The 15,590-nt window shown below is 39.9% G+C and overlaps 1 protein-coding gene across 1 annotated transcript in view; it reads left to right on the top strand.

The window, feature by feature from the left end:
- The first annotated feature begins 5,805 nt into the window (after positions 1 to 5,805).
- The window catches only part of DDX59 (DEAD-box helicase 59), a 59,013-nt gene continuing 49,228 nt past the window's right edge, over positions 5,806 to 15,590 (top strand). The window contains exon 1 of the mRNA XM_008067108.2: positions 5,806 to 5,900. The gene's annotated coding sequence lies outside the window, so the exon portion shown is untranslated. The remainder of the gene's footprint in view (positions 5,901 to 15,590) is intronic.

The raw sequence follows: 15,590 nt of genomic DNA, 5'->3' as shown, positions 1-15,590 counted from the left end.
CTCTTTTTTTTTTCCAGTTGGAGTCTCACTCTGTTGCCCAGGTTGGAGTGCAGTGACATACTCAACGGCCAACCAAGTGTCCACCTGCTGGACTCCGGCAATCCTTCCATCTCAGCCTTCCAAGTAGCCGAAACTATAGGCACGCGCTACCACACCAGGCTAATTTTTGATTTATTGTAGAGACAAGGTCTCGCCAAGTTGCCTGGGCTGGTACAATCTCAAACCCGTGGACTCAGCCAATCCACTCGCCTCAACCTCCCAAAGTGCTGGGATTACAGGCTGAGCCACCTAGCCTGGCCTTACTTAATACAGCTTTCAAAGAAATCCTTTTGAATGTCTAAATTGGATCGTGTCACTCCTTGGCCGCAAACACTCCAAGAATTCCCCTCTCCCCGCAGATCAAAAATCAAAGTTTTTCTGAAGACCTAGAAGGCACAGCATGATCTGCAAGTCTCCTCCCTTATTCCTTCCCCACCCCCACCCATCTTCTTCTAGACTGTTTCTTCCTATGGAATAGGCCATTCACACCGGGATGTGGAATAGTCAACAGACCACGAGGAAGACACCACTCTTGGCTCCTGTTTGAAACCAGCAGCTACAGCAAACCACGGGTTTTGATTCAGGACCTATTCCCCTTTCTTATATTGTTTCCTTACTCTCTCCTCTTCACTCTCTTACCTCCAACCATGTTGACCTCCTTCCTCCAACACACTCGATCTGCCTCTGACTCAGAGACTGGCTATTCTCTTTGCCAGGAACATTCTGGAACATTCTGTTCCTAGATATCCACATGGCGAACTCTCTTACCTCCCTCAAGTCTTTGCACAAATGTCACCTTCTCAGTGAATACTCTGCTTAAAATGGCAAATTCTTCCCACTCTTGGCACTCTCAATACCTTCTACCCTGCTGTCACTTTTTCCCCATGGCACTCAACTTTTTTTTTTTTTTTTCTGAAACGGTGTCACTCTCACTCTGTCACCCAGTCTAGAGTACAGTAGCACGATCATGGCTCACTGCAAGCCTCTACCTCTTAGGCTCAAGTGATTCTTCCAACTCAGCCTCCCAAGTAACAGGAACTACAGGCACATACCACCCCACCTGCCTAATTTTGAAAAATTTTTTAAAATAGAGATTCGTTCTCATTATGTTGCCCAAGTTGATCTCTAACTCCTGGGCTCAAGCAGTTCTCCTGCCTCAGTCTCCCAAAGTGCTGGGATCGGGCATAAGCAACCGCGTCCAGCCACTTAATATAAATACTATATAGTTTGCCTATTTACTGTTTATAGTTTAGAGTGTTCCTTCACTAAAATCTAAGTTCCACATGTGTTGCTCACTTCTGATCCTAACAGCATGAAACAGAGTCTGGCACATAATAGGCACTTAATTAATGTTTGTTGAATGAATGAGTGGATAAGTTACCAAGAATTCTGTTAGTTTACTTCTCTGTGGTACTTCAGCACTCACTAGATAATCTCAGTTCTGCTTGGGAATGTGTTATGTGAAGTGACAGCTGCTGCTCTGAGCCTGGGGTGCCCAGTCTGACTTGCTGCAGCTAATAATGCTCAGAGACAAGGACTGCGCAAGATGTCCATCTGCCTGACTCTGTTTCAGGTGCCCCTCCACACTCTGTAATCAGTCTGTCACTCCATCCTGTATGCACTATTGCAGAACCTTTGTTTGGAATGTGGTTATTGTCTTTTGTCTGGGCTTCTGATCTTACTTTGATCTCTGTCCTTGCTTTCCAAGACTCCATCATCAGGTCCCCCGCCCCAACCCCCAATGTTGTTCACTTGCACCCCAGGCAGTTCTGACTTTGTGTCCCCAAGATCCTTGGTGAGGTCAGGGCCTTCCTCCACTAGCAGGGAGGAAGCTCAGATGTTAGATTCACTGCCCTAGTTTTAAACAGCCAATGGGAAAATGAAGGGTTGGCTGGTTTTCCCGAGGAATAAGCAAATTTAGATTCAGATGATGACAGATCATCTAGACAATTCAGTTTCTGGGCTTGTTTTCCTGAATTATCTAGAGCATTAACATAGTAATTAAAACTCACCAGATCATCTCATTATCTTTAATTTTTCTCCATATAGTGTTAGTTTCTCAAGATAAAATATGACTGTTTGCTTTCTTTTTTTTTGAGTTGGAGTCTCTGTCGCCCAGACTAGAGTACAGTGGCCGCTTCTGGCCACCGCAGCCTCGACCTGCTGGGCTCCAGCGATCCTTCTGCCTCAGCCTTCTGAGTAGCCAGAATTACAGACATGCGCTACCATGCCCGGCTGATTTTTTGATTTATTGTAGAGATGAGGTCTTGCTGCCCAGGCGGGTCTCAAACCCGCGGGCTCAGGCAATCCACTCACCTCAGCTCTTTAAGAGCAAATGCCGATTTTGTACTTATTCTGCCTTCTGCTAAAATAAGGCACAGTAGACTCCTCCTTGTGACTAATAGAAAAAGTCTAGAAATGGAAATTAAGATATAATTTTTAAACTTTAGAGAATGAGGAACCTTTGGGTTAAAGCTTTCTTTACATTGTTTACATTTACATCTTTACATTGAAATGAATCATATTTGATTCATGGTCCATTCATCTCATTCCTAGGGGACAGAAATCTTGATTTCTGGGTTGACAGGAGTATAAAAGTCCTTGAAAGGCCAGTATCCTTTTAGATAAGTTCTTTTTCTGTCTCTCCAGAAATGATCTTGCAAAGGGCTAATGATACATAATCAGATTTACAGAGCAACACAGTTCACATCATCTCATTTGATTCTGCTAATATGCTTAGTGATTATGCAGAAGTAAATATATTGCTGTTCCCATTTTTAAAATAGAGAAAGTGGCACAAAGCCTTTTTAAAAACCTGGTCCACAGATCATTAATAAAACACTGAGTTCATGAGTTTGATTCCCAGTTCAATGAGAAGTTAACTTAAGGGCAATAAGTATTCAGGAGAGATCCCAGGAGGGAAGTGGGAAGGGACTGCAGAAAAGAAAGAGGGAAGAATTGAATAATCTGCAGCATGAACACCACCGATAAACATTACCTAGAATCCTACATGTTAAGTCTGGGGATATAATAAGACAAATAATAGCCTTGCCCTCAAGGAGCTTATAGTGAAGTGGAGGGCATAAACATGAAAGTAAATGATGAAAGTAGACCAGGTGTATTTTTTTCAAATGAAAATTGGGTTTTATCATCTGAGGGTACTTATGGGGTCAGAGTATTTCATTTCATTGCCAGTCAGCCATATGGAACTCAGAGGAAGAAGGGATTCTTAAGATCTGGGATGGCTAGTTAGACAATCTTGTGCTGACAACGTGGGCAACTCCAGCTAGGCTCCCCATTCTATCGGGGAGAATTAGGTTACTAGTCTCTACCTTCATTCCATAAGACCCAAATGCCTAGAATCTTTTTCCTGCTGAGATGTTCTTAATGTTTCATTGTGGTAGCAAGACATCTGGCTTCCAGGTGGAAAATGAGATGCCTGTCTCCCTTCCTGTAGATAGCACCAGTCTCTAAAGTGGGTCATTTAAACCCTTTCCAAGGGGACTCCCTCTTTTGACTTGGTAGTGGGAGAGGAAGCACCAAGCATCTCATTAATACATTTCTTTTCTTACAAAAGTTGGAATGGGTAATGGTATTGATTACCGAAGATCAGTTTGGTCACCTGTTAGTAAGTCCTGCATGGATGTGTCTACATCTGTTTTTTGAATGTAGAAGCATTTGTCATCTGTTATCCTCAGCTTCCAGGCTTATGCCAGAAGTTTGTGGGTTTTTTGGTTTTGTTTTTGTTTTAGAGACAGAGTCTCACTATGTTGGCCAAGTTGATCCTCCTGCCTCGCCCTCTCATAGCACTGGCGTTACATGAGCCACTGAGCCCAGCAATGCTGAAATTTTAAAACAACAAGATCTCTTCCTATATCCAATGGCATGGGCAGTGGGAGTCTGAGGAAGGGGAAGACATGAGGAAAGAGAACAACTTAAGTTCTTCTGTTTTTTGATTTGCCTAGGGCCCTGGTGGTCTTCCCATGTGCCTCAGCAAACCCATCTTAAATGATGACTTTGGCTTGTTACTTTGTGTTTTGGTTACCTGAACTCAACTGTAAGAAGTGCTCACAGGTATGAATGGCTGCAGTTCTGGGTCACGGACAGCATCATATTTCCAGCCACATTGAGTCAGTTTATCTCTTTCTTTTCTTTTTTTTTTTTTTTTGAGTTGGAGTCTCACTCTGTCACCCAGACTGGAGTGCAGTGGCTGCTCCTGGCCACCACAGCCTCGACCTGCTGGGCTCCGGCGATCCTTCCGCCTCAGCCTTCCGAGTAGCTGGAATTACAGGTGCGTGCTACCACGCCCAGCTAATTTTTTTTTGATTTATTGTAGAGATGAGGTCTCGCTACCCAGGCGGGTCTCGAACCCGCGGGCTCAGGCAATCCACTCACCTCAGCCTCCCAAAGGCGTGGGATTACAGGCTGAGTCACCGAGCCCGGCTAGTTTATCTCTTTCTTGCTTTGCATCAGGGATCATTGTTTTGCTTTGTTTTCTATCAGTTGTGACCTAATATTCTTTAGAAATGGGTTTACATACATACTTCTGCACTTAAATTTGAGCATTATTTTATTTCTAAGTTATGTATATACATATATATACACACACACATATACATATACATACATATATATATATATGGTTGTTATTGTTGTTGTTGGAGTCTCACTCTGTCGCCCAGGCTAGAGTGCATGCTCATGGCCGCCACAGCCTCAAGTTGCTAGGCTCAGACAATCCTTTATTCTCAGCCTTCCAAGTGGCCGGAACTATAGGCACACACCACCACACTCGGCTAATTTTTTTTAATTTACTATAGAGACGAGGTCTTACCATGTTGCCCAAGCTGGTCTTGAACCCGTGGGCTCGAGGAATCCTCTTGCCTCCACCTCCCATAGTGCTAGGATTACAGCCACCATGCCCAGCTCTAACTTATATTTTTAAAAATAAATTCATTTTAAGCCAATAATGCCTGTATATTGTCTCCAAAATGAAAATTTAGCATATTCCTCTTTGATATGTGCTCTCCAAGGAGATTGTGGTAAAGATCTGAGGTATTATATGGAAAAATTTGGACTTGACTTTTAAAATAATTTTTATTTGATTTTTTTGAACATTACAGCAGTAACCCATGCTCCTAATAACAAGTAAAGTAACATGGTACAAACATATATATATAAGACAAAGCTAATATCTCCTTTTCCCCTACTATTTATATAGTATAATTTTCATGATATAGCATAGGGTCTGATTGCATTTTTTCCCAGATAGATAATGATTAGTCTACATTTAGTGATATATCTCTAATAACAGATGGTATCTATTTCTTTCATTTTTAGTGCCCTTAGAAATATTTTAAAAATTCAGAAGTTTTTTTTTGAAATTTTAATGGAGACAATTATAGATTAAATGTAGTCATAAATAATAATAAAAATAAATTTATTGTACCTTTTACGCAGTAATGTTAATTGGTAGTGGTAACACTGTGAAAAACTATACAATATCAAAACCAGGGTATCGACATTGTACGATCCACCAATTTTATTCAGATTTTCCCAGTTTTACTTAGTTTGTTTTTTGTTTTTTATTTGTTTGGTTTTTTGAGTAGGAGTCTCATTCTGTTGCCCAGGCTGAAGTGCAGTGGAACACTCACAGCCACCACAGTCTTGACCTGCTGGGCTTAGGCGATCCTTCCACCTCAGCTTTCCAAGTAGCTGGAACTACAGGCACATGCCACCACTCCTGGCTAATTTTTTGATTTATTGTAGAGATGAGGTCTCTTCATTTTGCCCAGGCTGTTCTTGAACTTCTGGGCTCAGGCAATCCTTTCGCCTCTGCCTCCCAAAGTGCTGGGATTACAGGCGTGAGCCACCACACCTGGCCTACTGACTTGTATTAATTTGTGTGTGTGTGTGTGTGTGTGTGTGTGTGTGTGTGTGTATTTAGTTCTGTACAATATTATTCTGTGTGTAAAGTTATGTATCCATCATCATAGTCAAGATACTGAAAAGTTTCATTGCCACAATCTTCTTTTATTTTGTACTTTATGATGATACCCATCACCCTATCCCTGTCCTTAACCTTGACAACCACTAAACTGTTCTCCATTTCTAAAAGTTTGTCACTTCAGAAATGTCATATAAATGGAATTATATAGTATGTAACCTTTTGGATTTGGGGCTTTTTTCCTTCAGCATAATTCCATGGTGATTCACCCAAGTTGTTGCATTTATCAATAATATGTTCATTTTTATTGCTGAGTGGTATTCCATAGAGTGCATATATCATAATTTTTTAAAGATTGTAATTGATAAATAAAATTGTATACATTTTGATGTACAACATGATGTTCTGAAATATTTATACATTGTATAATGGATAAATTGAGCTAATTAACATATGCATTACCTCACATACTTATTTTTTTGTGATGAGAACACTTATAATCTATTATATATAAATATGCATATAGAGAGAAAGAGCACATGTATATATAGAAGTTATATTCAGATCAATTTGCTATTTAAGTTTTTCATCAACTGGTGGTATGTCTGTGATATATTCTCTGAATCCTTGTATATTTATAAATATCTTTCATTCATACTGACAGGTAAATAATAACTTGCTTGGATAAAGAATTCGTGGATTGTAGTCCTTTTCTGTCAGTAGTTTTTAGAGTTTGCTCCATTTTCTTCTAGCCTTCAAATTTGAAGACAAAGCAAATGCCTGTTTAATTTCTTTTCTTTGTAGCTTTTTCATTTTCCCCCCAGAAACTTGTAAGATTTTCTCTTTATATTGAAGTTTAAAAATTTTGCCAGCATGTGCCTAGTTATGCTTCTTGTTAATTATGCCTTGAACTTAGCCTTTTGAAGATCTCTCTTCAACACATTTTCTTCTATTATTATTTATCCTCTATCTGCTCTTTTTCCTCCTTCTAGAATCTATTGTCTCCAAACTTATCTTTTTTTGGTTATAATTTCTATCTCCCTATATTTTTGTTCTGTTAGTTGAGATATTTATTTCATTGGATTTTCTAGGCTTCTAATTTGAGTATCAACAATGGCCTTTGTTTTATTATTAATTTTTAGTTTGAAAATCATGGTTCTATTTATCTCCAGGGAATCTCTTCTGTGCCTCATTTAGATCTCCTTAATGTTCTTATTAATTTTTTTTCTTGCTATACATGTTGTCATCTGCCTCTTCCGGCAACTCTGTTTCATAAGAGTTGCTTCTAGCAGAGTTCCAGCAACTCTGTTTCATAAGAGACTTACTCTGATGGTTCAGTTTGCTCTTTCTCTTTCTGATTTTGGGTACCTCGAGAGTAGCTTAAATGTCCTAAGAGGGTAGAAAGACAGTTGTCTCTGATTGTCTCATGTATAGTAGCAGACAGGTTCTCAGAAGGGAAGGAGGGGAGCCCCTCTGCTTTCTGATCTCCTCAAGTTCTCCTGGCCTTCCCCAGATGCTGCAGTCAGGAAAAATAGGTACACTTAAACAGGGCAGAAATCATCTTTCTGGTAGGCCAACTATTATGGCAGCATCAGAGTGTCCAACTGCCAGAAACCAACATTTTTAAGGCTTCTTGTCAAGATTTTCCCATCCTGATGCCCAGTTCCTGTCCTGCCCATCGTGAAGAAGCTATGACACCAGGTCTATGATTCTCACCTTCCAGTTGCCCCCTGCCAACTGACTGACTCCAGCAGATGAAGTTAGGATGGGGTTGAAAGTAGAGAAAATGTGAGACATTAAGCTGCCATCTTCTCCTTACATACATTTGAAATTAATTATTTTTATATGCATCCAGATCATCTTTCATGCTAAGTGGATAGTGTGCAAATACAGTCTTTATGAGTCATGTAAATATAAAAGCAAACTTGGAACTGTAATTTCAAGGAACATGTTATATATTCCTTGCAAAGCTCAAACCAACCAAATGATTTTGATTCAATCTTTCCAATGTGAATATTTGTCTGTAGACATCAAGCATGAGAAATGATGTCAAACCTGGCATGAAACCCCAACAAATGGTAGAATCTATGGTTTTAGAATGAAATGGTTATTTGATCTCTTTGCAAACCTCAGCACATTTCTTCATCTTTTTTTTATCCTCTAGAAAGCTATAATTTGAATTTAAGAGCAGTAGTTAGAAGCAAAATGCTAATCAAAATCAGAAAACCATGTATTAAATCCTCTCATGAGTGAGGCGCTACATAGAGCAGAACTTAGCATCCATCTTTGAAGACTTGAAGCACTTTTTCCAACCCCAGCATTAGCTCTTCATGGTTCTCAAATTTTATCTTGCAGATCTCAGGGACTTTCCCAAATTGCTTTTCTTCCTAACTATGACCAGTTCTATTGTGCTTCCCCCAATTTTTTTTTTTAAGGTTTACCTCAAAGGGGACTGCGTTTTTGTTTTTGTTTTTTTGAGACAGGGTCTCACTCTGTGGCCCAGGCTGGAATGCAGTGGCACAATCCCAGCTCACTGCAGCTTCAACCTCCTGGGCTTAGCCTCTCCTACAGCATCAGCCTCTGGAGTAGCTGGCGCACACCACAATGCCCAGCGAATTTTTGTATTTTTTGTAGAGACAAGGGTTTGCTATGTTGCCCAGACTGGTTTTGAACTACTGGGCTCAAGCCATCCTCCCACCTTGGTCTCCAAAAGTGCTAGAATTACAGGTATGAGCTATTGTGCCTGTCCTGCTTCCGCTCTCTTTGAAGCAGGCTTACAAGCCTTTGTGTGTAAATGGTTTTCATTGGTCTATATTATTGCGAAAACAGGATCAAAAATAAACACAATTAGAAAAGTTACAGATGTTTATAAAATCACCAAAAGTTGTCTCAAATATGTGTCCTTAGGCCACAGTGAAACATACCTGAGCTGCTTTCTTTGGTTGCCTTTCCTGAGAGTTGTAAGAGGAAGTCTCGGGAAATTTCCCTTTCTGTTTTACTTATTTATATATATATATATGTATGTGTGTGTGTGTGTGTGTGTGTATATATATATATATATATATATATATATATATATGTATATGTATATGTATATGTATTTATTTATGTGTTGGAATCTCACTCTGTCGCCCAGGCTGGAGTGCCGTGGCACACTCATGGGTACCACAGCCTCGCCCTGCTGGGCTCAGGCAATCCTTCCACCTCAGCCTTCCAAGTAGCTGGAAATACAGGCATGTGCTACCACACCCAGCTAATTTTTTGATTTAGATTTACTGTAGAGATGGGGTCTCGCCAAGTTGCCCAGGCTGTTCTTGAACTTGTGGTCTAGGCACTCCCCTCAACTTGGCCTCCCAAAGTGCTAGGATTACAGGCTTGAGCCACCGAGCTTGGCCTATTTCATTTTTTTTAAATGGAGTTCTTGCTCTGCCACCCAGGCTGCAGTACAGTGATATGATCATGGCTCACTCTAAGCTCAAACTCCCAAGCTCAACCAATTTTCCCTCCTTAGCCTCCCAGGAAGGTGGACTACAGGTGTACACAACCACACCACATCAGGATGATTTGTTTTATTTTCTTGGAGACAAGGGTCTCGTGATATTGCCCAGGCTGGTCTTGAACTCCTCGCCTTAAGCAATTCTCCTGCCTCAGTCTCTTGAGTCACTGGGATTACAGGCATGAGCCACCATGCCCAGCACCCTCTCTCCTTTTCTGTCACTCTTTGATTTCTGGCTCTAGCTCAAGCTCCCTTTCCCCTCCCACCACCCTCAACCCGTCTGCTTTTCTATCAGTCTCAGCTATTCTGGTAATCTTATTGAGGCAGAACTTTGGTGTGCCATAGTAGTTCATCCAAATGCCTACCGACATTTGATGTGGGTCAGCTATGTCCCCAGAGAGTTCTGTGTCTGTTACCTTCACACAAGACATAGTCACCATTGATTAGTCCTTAACAAGTATCACAGACTGAAGGAATTACAAAGTAATCTGTCCTTAGTGTTCAGTAACGGTTAGACCCATGGGAAATTCACTGCTTCAAATTTAAGTGGAATAATTTAAGTTGGAGAGGAGAGTCAAAGAACATTCAAATTATTACTGAAGGTCTGGAAAATAAAACTATATGAGGAAAGGCAACAGAGTTTATCAACCTTGACACTTTTAACATTTTGGGATAATTCTTTGGGGGGGATGTGTGTGTGCACACATGCATATGCATGTGCTCAGAACTGTCTTGTGCATTGTAGGGTGTTTAGCAACATGTTTGGCCACTACTTATTAGATGCCAGTAGCATTCTCCCTCCAATTGTGGCATCTACAAAGTCTACAGAAATTGGCACATGTCCCTTGATAACCACTGCACTAATGATAATCATCATAAAGAACTTTTCATTACAGAGTCCAAATATATGAAGGGCTTACACTGATGACAGTCATTAGCAGCTTTCTATTCCATGGAGAACAGAAAAATTTCAGTTCAAAGGATTTGGATAAAGCATAGTCCATAAATTTATTGTAAGGATTGTTATGCACTGAAATGGATTACTGAGAAAGGAATGGAATTTCCTTCTCTGTCAGTCCTTAAAATGAGATAAATCCCTCATTTCTAGGATAATTCGGGTCTAGTAATTCCCTAAAGAAGATGTGCTAGAAGACCTCTAAGCTCCTTTCAGCTCATATTCTATTATCTGGCAGACCGCAGGAGCTGTCTAAACTTTCTGGGCATTCTTACACCAGAGCCACCCTGTTGATCAAATGGGACTTTTCCAAAAAGAGAACATGAAGTATGACTGTTTTTCATTGTTTCGACATTATTGGAAACAATATCAGAAGCCATAAAATTGTTCCTCAATATTTTCTTTTGAAGATACTTCTTAAGAAGTTTGATTAGTTCTATGATACATTTGATATTATCTTACTCTGAATTATTTATTCACTTTAAGTGGTAAGAAGTATTGTAGTGCTTTTAAAGTACCACAGACAGCACTTTGGAGGTGGAGACGAAAGGATTGCTCTGAACCCGAGGATTCGAGACCAGTTTGGGAAACTTGTAAGATCTTGTCTATACAATAAAATTTAAAAATTAGCCAGGCATGGTGACTCATGTCTGTAGTTCCAGTTTCGCGGGAGGCTGAGGTGAAAGGACTGCCTGAGCCCAGCAGGTCAAGGCTGCAGTAGCCATGAGCATGCCACTGCACTCCAGCCTGGATGACAGAGAGACTCTGGCATGGAATGAGAATATGGAGTCCATAGGAAAGGGGAGTTTGACCTTTTTGAAAAGAAGTCATTTGAGGGAGAAAGAAATTGCTTGATGACTTTTTAAACTTATTTATATCCCTATCTTGTTTCACAAAGAATTTAAGGCTGAATTCTTGATAATGACCAATTTTTAAGCTTTTGAATCTATAGTAATGGTACTTAGTAATGTATGAAAAAGAATTTTGAACTGTATTTTGAAGCCTATAATCAGACTAGTGCTTTAAATAGAGTAAAACCAATGTTGCCTTGTATTTCTTTGCTATATAATAGCTCACTCGTTTAAATATATGAACTAATATCTTGTTTGTTTTTTGAAGATTATTTTCATTATTTATCATATAATTTTGCATTTTGGAGATTTAGAAATGTTCAGAATTATATCTGTTAGAATACTTTCTGTGCAGGCTACAGAAAACCCACCTCAAACAAGTGTAAAGAGAAAAAAAGCATGAGGGAAAGAAGAAGAGAGAGAGTTTACTGGATTTCGTAAACTAAGAAACCCCAGTGTAGAGCAGACTTCAAATATGACTGGATCCTGGGCTTAAAAAAACAAAAACAAAAACAAAACTTGGCAAGACCTTGTCAAGGTCAGGGCTCTTGTAACAAGAAGACTATAGAATTAAAAGAGAGTCAGCTTTTCTAGTAGCTGCAATGAAGTCATGTGCCCATTCCTGAACCAGTCATTGTTGTCCAAGGAATGTGATGTTCTGGTTGGCTGGGCTAGGTCACAAGTCACCCTGGAGTCAAGAAAGGAGTCACACCAGCAGAGCGATGTCAACTGAGAGTGAAGAAGAATGGAGTCCCAAATAAAAACGAGGACATTACTGGACACAGAGTGAACAGATGTTAGGTCGTCAAGTACAGATATATTACTCGTATTTGGGTATTTTAGTGGTGAAACACATTATCATTACGATATCCATTCACATAGCTTTTTTTTAGAGTTGTTTTGGCAAACACTGCCAATAGTCCATTACTGCGCATTCTTTCCTTCTTCCAAGTTGGGAACTTTTTATCCAGAAACATGACTATTCAGAATGAACACTACATTTTCCAGTTCCCTTACTTGTGGATGTAACCACATGGCAAAGTTATAACTAATGAGAAATTGTAGAAATGATATATATACTTTTCAGGCTGTATCCTAAAAAGGAAAGTGGGTTAGGCTACTTCTTCATATATATACAGTAGTCTCCCCTCATCTGAGGGGGATTTGTTCCAAGATCCCCAGTGAATGCCTGAAACTACAGGTAGTACTGAATGCTCTATATACTAAGTTTTTTTCTATACATACATACCTATGATACGTTTTAATTTATAAGTTAGACCCAGTAAGCTATTAACACCAATAAGTAATAATAAAAAAGAATAATTATCAAGTTTTAAAATAAATTTTAATAGAACAATTTAAAACTTATGAGTTGTTTATTTCTGAGATTTTTCATTTAATATTTCAGACTGTGGTTAACAGTGGGTAACTGAAACTACCAAAAATAAAACTGTGGCTGAGCACAGACTACTGTAGTTGATTTCTGAGGTTTCTCTGTCTTCGTATTGTGTTCTCTTTTCTGGGAAAAACAATTTTTTGAATCGAAGTCTCAATCTGCAGCCCAGGCTGGAGTGCAGTGGCACCTGCAGCCTTGACCTGCTGGGCTCAGGTGATCTTTCCATACCCAGCTAATTTTTTGATTTATTGTGGAGATGAAGTCTTGCTATGTTGCCCAGGCTGGTCTCGAACCCCTGAGTTCAGGCAATTCTCTCACCTCAGCCTCCCAAAGTACTGGGATTACAGGTGTGAGCCATTGCGCCTGGCCTGAAGTTTTTTTTTAATCATTATTTTCAAGCTTCAGGTCCCCCACTAAGGACTGCCCTTGGGAAACAAGCTCATGAACTTGTTTAAGTTTGTGATTGACAGGTTTAATGTGCTGACACTTAGGAGTGCTTATCTCAGGAGAAAGTTTAACTAAAGGTATACCTCTTTAATTGTAAGATTTATGCCAACAAAAGTCAACAAGAGTGGGGCTTGTAATCTTGGTTTTGCCTTCAGTAGGGAAAGAGCTTCTTGGCAGCTCTTGGACTATTTTTTTTTTTTTTACAATCAGTTTGCTTAAATCAGGAACCAAATAAGGGTCACATATTACATTTAATGTATTTGTCATTTTTTTATTTTTTATTTTTTTATGTTTTTATTTTTTTTGAGTTGGAGTCTCACTCTGTCGCCCAGACTGGAGGGCAGCGGCTGCTCCCGGCCACCGCAGCCTCGACCTGCTGGCTCCGGCCATCCTTCCGCCTCCGCCTTCCGAGTAGCCAGAATGACAGGCATGCGCTACCACGCCCGGCTGATTTTTTGATTTATTGTAGAGATGAGGTCTCGCTGCCCAGCGGGTCTCGAACCCGCGGGCTCAGGCCATCCACTCACCTCAGCCTCCCAAAGGCGCGGGATGACAGGCTGAGCCACCGAGCCCGGCTGTATTTGTCATTTTTAAACGATGGACTCCTCCTCTGTTTCTGTCGCTTTCACTTTCCTTTCCTTAAAATGTATTTGTCATTTTTCCTGTAAGGGTTCCCACCGTCTGAACTTTGTTAATTGCATCCCACTGATGTTGTTTAAATAATTCCTCCATCTGTTATATTTTCTGTAAACTGATACATCTAGAGACTCATGCAAATTTAGATTCAGTTTTTTGGTGAGAATATTTTGTAATATTTTGGTTTTGTGTACTTTCTGTTTTGTTTTTTTTTTTGAGTTGGGGTCTCACTCTGTCGCCCAGACTGGAGTGCAATGGCCGGGAGCGGCCACCGCAGCCTCGACCTGCTGGGCTCCGGCGATCCTTCCGCCTCCGCCTTCCCAGTAGCCGGAATGACAGGCGCGAGCTACCACGCCCGGCTGATTTTTGTATTTATTTTAGAGATGAGGTCTCGCTGCCCAGGCGGGTCTTGAACCCGCGGGCTTAGGCGATCCACTCACCTCAGCCTCCCAAAGGCGCGGGATGACAGGCTGAGCCACCGAGCCCGGCCGGTTTTGTGTACTTTCATCAGAGGCACAAACTCTATGGTTGTTTCTTTCTGTGATGCTAAGACTGAGCAGAGGAGTCAGGCGTGGCCAGACTGAATCATATGCTATAAAGTTCTCTGTCATCTTTTCACCTAATGCTTTTAGCAATAATTGGTGATCTCTGTTTGCATCCATTATTTCATTAGAGATTGCAGCACTGTGATTTCTAATTCTATTATGCCTGCTTTACTTATTAGTTAGACTATCTCTATAAAGATAAACTTTTATCAACTAATGGTTACCCTGGGGTAGCATTTGTACAGAAAGGTCAGAAAATTGTTTTATTCTTTCTTAAACATTTCTAGAATTATAAGTTGATTCCCTGGAATCCTCCAAAGCTAACCCATGGAAGTTGTTCTTTTTCTGCTTTGGTCATTATGAAATCTGTCTACACATAAGATGGACATAAGTCAGGCTAGGTAAAATTTTTATTTATTTCATTTATTTTTCGATTTCTACACATGAAAGGAAATAACTTCTACAGCCTTCTGTATAACACATTTACACTACTATGGTTATTTTTCAAGTAATTACATGGTAGACTAGATAATGATAGTGACAAGATGAAAAATTAAAATTAAGAAAATATACAGATTGGTACTTGCCTAGAAAGCAAATGAGGTTACAATGCATTAGCCATATTCATAGTAAAATTTTATTTGACTCAGGAAGTATAGCATCTTCACATTTTTCAAAATCGAATCTGAATTTAAAATATTTGTAATGATTTTTTGAAATGATGTTTTAGGAATAATTCAAATGGCATGCTTATGTAGAACTATCGCCTTCCAGAGAAACAGACTATCCAGGTTTAGAATCAAGCTTTTGTATGATCCAACCTTATAAAAAGCACAGCAACTCTAGGTGTGGGAACAAGAATATTGAAGAAGGAGAATATTAGGGGCCAGGAACTCCCTTTGGTTGTATTGTCTTCCCAACAGAATCTGCAAATGGCATCTGCTAATAACTCTACCCTGAGAGCCATCCTTTGCCTTAAGCTGGAAAATAAATTTCTATCATTTTGTTGTTAGCTTGCTAGATTACTAAATCCTTGTAAGTCATTCAAATATTTTTGTGCTATGTACTTCTAAGGTGCTGGTGACACAAAGGTAAAAAGAACAGGGTCTTTACCCTCTAAAAATGTACAGTACAGCAGGTAAGACAGACCAGGAAACAGGCAAGAAATTCTAGTGAAGGACTCTGTTGCAGCCACAGTGGGTGACATTTTTCTTCCAAAATGATTATTACATTATAACACTGAGTGAAAACCTGTATCTTGTATTTGCCTACAAGACACCC

The sequence above is a fragment of the Carlito syrichta genome, unplaced genomic scaffold, assembly GCF_000164805.1.
Source record: "Carlito syrichta isolate Samal-C Ts95f unplaced genomic scaffold, Tarsius_syrichta-2.0.1 Scaffold309294, whole genome shotgun sequence".
Taxonomy (NCBI): domain Eukaryota; kingdom Metazoa; phylum Chordata; class Mammalia; order Primates; family Tarsiidae; genus Carlito; species Carlito syrichta.
This window is presented reverse-complemented; position numbering and strand designations above follow the sequence as displayed.